This window comes from Musca vetustissima, unplaced genomic scaffold (assembly GCF_032173495.1).
Source record: "Musca vetustissima isolate MV318-11 ecotype Yass unplaced genomic scaffold, APGP_CSIRO_Mvet_v1 utg39868, whole genome shotgun sequence".
NCBI lineage: Eukaryota > Metazoa > Arthropoda > Insecta > Diptera > Muscidae > Musca > Musca vetustissima.
This window is the reverse complement of record NW_026875599.1, coordinates 51,098-57,581: the sequence shown is the minus strand read 5'-3', so window position 1 is coordinate 57,581 and position 6,484 is coordinate 51,098.

Genomic DNA, 6,484 nt, shown 5'->3' with positions numbered 1-6,484 from the left:
TTCTGTGCAAAATTGGGAAAAATCAAAGTGTCGTTTTTCACGAGTTTTTGTATTTAGAACACTCCAAAATAAGGACACGTAATATTTATTAGTGCTAAATATAAAGTACCGTTAAACATCAGGCCGTGAAAGTCGCTCAATACAATTTAGTTTATAATTATGCTTATATTTCTGTGGTGCTTAGTCAACTTTGAGTGCGTACTATTTCGATTGTGTTTGCAATAATTATTAATTATTGTAAAATGGAAAATATAGATACAAGTGAGCATATTTATATTAAATGAAAACATTTTTATGTTTGCGATACTATACTTGAAAATAACCCTTTAGCTTTGAAGACTTTAAAGGGTTAAAGTAATTTGATAGATTGACTTTCAGTAAGCTATTAAAAAAAATTACCCAATATGACCTCTTTGAAATTTGCACATAAATTAATTGATAAGTAATGAGTTAATTTAAATTTATTTCAAGTTGCGATTTTTTGCGTTTTGCGAGTAACGCCTCTTTTTCTAGGCAACCACCGTAAAAAATCGATTTTTTTAATATGGCGAAAAGAAGGTAAAAAAGAAACAAGTGAAAAAGCGTTAAGTTCGGCCGGGCCGAACTTTGGATACCCTCCACCATGGTTATACTGACAGATACATGCAATGAAAATATAGGGAACATACCAAAAAGTGGGCACATACCGATAATACCGATTTATGTAAACCATTATGTACATCAGATACAAACTTCGGCAATTTTTAATGGGGATTTTTCCTAAAATCTGTAAGATCCAAAAAGTGGACTGATATTGATAACGCATTGTAGAGTATGAAATCCTCAAACTACTATAATTTAGATTACAAAGTTATATGAGGCTATGCCTAAAAAGGGACCAATATTGATTACATAGTGTAGGAAATAGTGAATATTTGGGGATATCATCATATGAGGGCTATGCCTAATTAATGACCGTTATATGCCAATTTTGAACCAAATATTTTAATTGTTTATCTCAATTCTTTCCTTCAGGAGGTATCTCTATATTGAGGATACGCCTAAATGTCTGCCGATATATTTCATTATCATCATGTTTGAGTTTTTTTATCACAATATCTTTAGAAGGTGGAATGCTTACAACAGACGGCTAAATAGTCTTTGTAGGGTAAAAATTCACTATTCCCCGTAACGACTAACCAACCGCAACACACGGAACAAATCAGTAAACTATTTTAATATAAAAAAGGGGGTTATATGGGGACAACCCCTAAAAAGCGGTGAATATTAATAATTTTTTGTGGGGAGATTTGTTACCATATACGACTACAAATTACCAAATTTCAGCGAATTCGGTTGAAAAACGCGCACAAGAACCTCAAAATATCGAAAATTGGGGGTACCCTTATATGGGGGCTACCCGAAAAAATTGACATATATTTATAATTTTTTGTGAAGAGATTTGCTACCCAATAAGAACTCAAATTACTAAATTACAGTCAATTAGGTGGAAAAATCCGGTAAAACCCCCCAAAAACCGGAAATTGGGAGGCCCCCTTATATGGGGGCTACCAGAAAAAGTGGGCCTATATTTATAATTTTTAGAGGGGAAATTTGGTACGCAATAAGAACCCCATGTACCAAATTTCAGCGAATTCGGTTGAAAACCGCGCTCAAGATCCCTAAAATACCGAATATTGTGGGGTACCCTTATATGGAGGTTACCCGAAAAAATTGACCTATATTTATAATTTTTAGTACAAAGATTTGCTACCCAATAAGAACTCAAAGTACCGAATTTCAGCCAATTCGGTGAAAAAATACGGTCAAAACCCCCCAAAAACTGGATATGGGGAGGTACCCTTATATGGGGGCTACCAGAAAAAGTGAACCTATATATATAATTTTTAGTAGGGACATTTGGTACCCAATAAGAACCCAATGTACCAAATTTCAGCGAATTCGGTTGAAAAACGCGCTCAAGAACCTCAAAATACTGAAAATTAGGAGGTACCGTTATATGGGGGCTACCAGAAAAAGTGGACCTATACTAATAATTTTTTGTGGAGGCATTTAGTACCCAATAAGAACCCAATGTACCAAATTTCAGCGAATTCGGTTGAAAAACACGCTTAAGAACTTCAAAATACCGAAAAATGGGAGGTACACTTATATGGGAGCTATGCCTAAACGTGGACCGATATAGCCCATCATCGAACTTGACCTGCCTGCAGACAAAAGACGACTCTATGCAAAATGTTGGGGCTCTATCTCAATTCGTTTAGACGCTAGAGTGATTACAACAGACAGACGGACATGCTTAGATCGTCTTAGAATTTTACGCTGATCAAGAATATATATAGTTTATAGGGTCGGAAATGATTATTTCGATGCGTTACAAACGGAAAAACAAAATTAATATACCCTCCATACTATGGTGGAGGGTATAAAAAAGCTGGTGCTATTTTTAAACATATAGTGAGCAAAATTGATGTCGACAACATTTCAGATGAAAGAGAGAAATTTTTAAAGCAAATAGTACTTTTATTTTGCTTAAAATTAGCACAAAATTGGGAAACATGTTACAAAAACATGAATGTTTTCAAAGACAAAAATCATGAATGGCTAAATTCGGATTTAAATTTTTTGCTTAAGATTTGTTCAAAAAAGCGGCACCTAATAAAAGCTTTGAATTTGGTAAAAAAGAAGAAGCTTCTGACCTTTCAACTGAGAAACGTGACACCCCAAGAACCCCAAAAGCCTATTCCTCTCTGAAGCTCTAGCTTTCATTCTAGAATATAACTTTTCAAAAGGGCGGTATAATGCAAACAAGTGGTTTAAGTTGAAATAGGATAGAAGATATATATGAGAGCTATATCTAAATCAGATACGATTTGAATCTTTCTGATTTTCGTTATGATCGGGTGTATATTGTGGTTTTGGCATGGTTTAAACGTGAAATCAGATGGATCATATATATGGATGTTATATCTAAATCTGACCCGATCTGAACCAAATGTTTCTGAGTTGTTTTTAGCCTATAAAAAACAAGCAAACTAAATTCAACGATGATCGGATGTATTTTGTGGGTTTGGAGTTACTTAGACGTGAAATCGGGTAGAACATACATATTGGAGCTATATCTAAATCTGAACCGCTTTGATCCAAATTCGACACACTTATTTTCAGACTTAAAAAAAATCGTACAAAACAAATTTCATCGCCATCCGTCATATATTACCGATTTGGTGCATCTTAAACTTGAAATCGGATGAAAATATATATGGGATCTTTATCCAAATCTGAACCGATTTGTTCCAAATTCAACAATTCTAGTAACAAAAAATCCGTTGGTCCAAATTTCATGACGAAAACTATGATTTTGTTGCCGCTATTAATTTTGCACAGAAAAAGTGGTCATTTGACCTATAGTGCACTCTTAAGAAATGACATGAGGTCAAAGTCAAAATTTCATATTTTAACCCTTCTCCACACTGTGGTACAGGGTATTATGTCTTTTTGCATATGTTTGTAACAGGCAAAATAAAACAGATACACACATGGTTCCTTTTGAGAACAAGCATAGAATCACTTTCTGAATTAATTTATGCATGTCCGTCCATCTGTCCATGTATTCTTGTGAGCAAAGTACAGATCACATTTATGATCCCATTTGGATGGAATTTAGCACAAGTCATTAATTTGGCTCAAGGACGAACCCTATTGAAATTGGTTCAGATTTAGATATAGCTCCTATATATTTCTTTCGTCCGATTTGATGTAAATGGTGCACCAAACTCCCAATATTTGCCCGATTAAGATAAATGTTTGCACAGCGTACAGAATTAGGTCCAGTTTAATGTCTGCGAAGTTTTGTTGCAATCGGCTCAGATTTAGATACAAATCTCATAAATACATTCGTCCGAAGTTGGGTGCGCCTAACTTCCACCCACATAGAACTGCACCCACATATGCGTATATATTTACTCCTGGAGGAGTTGTTGACCTTTAGATTGATACCAATTATATCGTTTTATGTACTTGTATGTCGGAATTATACATAAATATTTAAAGGGGTCCATGTTTTATGATATTTTTTAGTATTATTAAAATCCCACTAAAGGGCGAAAATGTCGCGCTGATCGCTTTGAAATTTTACATAAAGTTCCGATTAATGTCAAGAACGACGTCTATCATTATCGGTGATGTTGAGAAGATATTTAGGGGGTGCAATGAACCGAAAACTTAATTTTTGTCCGATTTTCTAGTCACTCTAGACGCCATTATTATTTGCAGAACATCGCATATTTTACACGATCTGATCAAATATTTAGAACGTCTATTTAGATGATAATTGGTCAATATTCAACCAAAACCTAAAGTGACCAAATTTTTATTTTATTGCGTAAATATTTACCTCGGGAAAACAAGATTTGGAATATATGCCAGGGGTAGAAAATGAAGTTGTTGACCTATTATCAGTCAAGATTATGCAAATATCGAGAAATATTGCCCAGGCTCAGAATATAGAACCGCAGAAAGTTATATTTTTTATGGTCGACCCCGTCCGACAACTATGTTGTCAGGGTATTATTATACCCTACACAACTATGTTGTCAGGGTATTATAGCTTTGTGCAGCCCCAAAAGTTTGTAACGCCACGAAATATTGGTCCTAGACCCACCTTTAAGTATACCGATCGTCATATCTCGACTAGCTGAGTCCGTCCGTGTGTGTCCGTCCGTCTGTCCATTATAATTTGTAAACACGATACAGGCCACATTTATGGACCAATCTTCACGAAATGTAGGATGGGTTCTGGCCAATGAAGACCCCTATTGTTTTTGGTAAAGATCGGTTAATATTTAGGGGAAGAAATGGACCAAATACTAAATTTTTGTCGGTTTTTCTGGTCGCTCCAGAGGCCGAAATTATGGCCCGAACATCGTGAAATTTTACATAGAGTAGGGGATCGGGCCTAAGAATAAGCATGCCTGTTTTGATAACGATCGGTCAATATTTAGCGGGTCAAATGGACCCTGACTTTTGTGTGAAAAATGACAAAATTTTTATTCTGGGGCTTATATTTTTGCCCCTGAAGGACATATACCCGAGAAGTTGATAGTATATCCAAGAGGAGTTGTTGACCTTCAAATTGATACCATTTATATGGTTGTATGTACTCCGATGCGGGAGTTATACGTAAGTAAGTAAAGGTGACTATGTGCATATTATTACTTTTACTCCATTAGAGGATGGAAATGTAGCGCTGATCGCTTTGAAATTGTACAGGAAGTTCCGATTATGGTCAAGGACGACGTTTTTAGTTTTATGCAATGAACCGAAAACTTTAATTGGAGGGGATCTGACCAAATACTTAGAGCGGATCAAATCAACCAAAACCTTAAGTGACCACTTTTTTATATTTTATAGCGTAAAAATTCACTTCAAGAAAAAACATTTTGGAAAATATGCAAGACTTAGAAAGAGGAGTTATTGATCTATAATCGGTAAGAAGGGTGCAAATATCACGAAATATTGCCCAGGCTCAGAATATAGAACCGCCGAAAGTGTGCTTTTCGTGGTAGTTGTGTAGGGTATCATATGGTCGGCCCCGTCCCACTATACTGCTCCGCTCACTGGTTTTCTTTTGTGTTTCTCTGGGGATAACCTCCGCCCTGAGTATAACCTACATTCGTATCAATATGATGTGTTACAGCATGTTTAACCTGGGGTAACATTATACAGAACTTTTCTCTAAAAATATGTTTTTTAGCATATAGTGATAAAAATAACAAAAAAATCAAAAGTTCAAATGGTATTAGAAATATATCCCAAACTGTGAAGTTTTTACCTTTACCAACCTATCTACATTATTTACAAAAAAAATACAATTAGCACCAAAAGTACAACACGACTGCATATATTTGTATATGTAGGCGACCACTGCACTGTGAATTTCTTATATTTTGTGAAATTCAAATTATCAATCATTTCTGTCTATTGAGTCGGTCATTGAAACAAAAGACTTAAGACACAAACGGGTGTTATATAATTATTAAAGGTGAAAATCTTATAACTTTTTATTAAAAGAATATGTGACCACACTTACTTCCACTATTCATATTTATCAGTTTAATTTTTTTGTTTCTAATCTAAAAATTTGCATAAAAACCCGCTGCTGTTGATTTTGGTTGAGCCTGTAGACAAATTGCAACAAATATTTTAGTTGTCACGCCAAATATAAAAACGTCACAATTTCGAATATTTTCCTGTTAAAAAGACAAATTCTTGTTTATTTAATGTTCTCTAGTCTTTAATTAATAACTTTATTAGTTCAACTTTTCCAAAAGCAGTCAACATCTGCTCTTGACATAAAACAAGAAACATAAAAATCGTATGACACACAAATTCTTCTTTATGCACTTCCGAAATATTTTATAACACCTACAACATAGTATTGCATAATTTGTGTATACGATTTCCGATAGATAACAAAATCGAA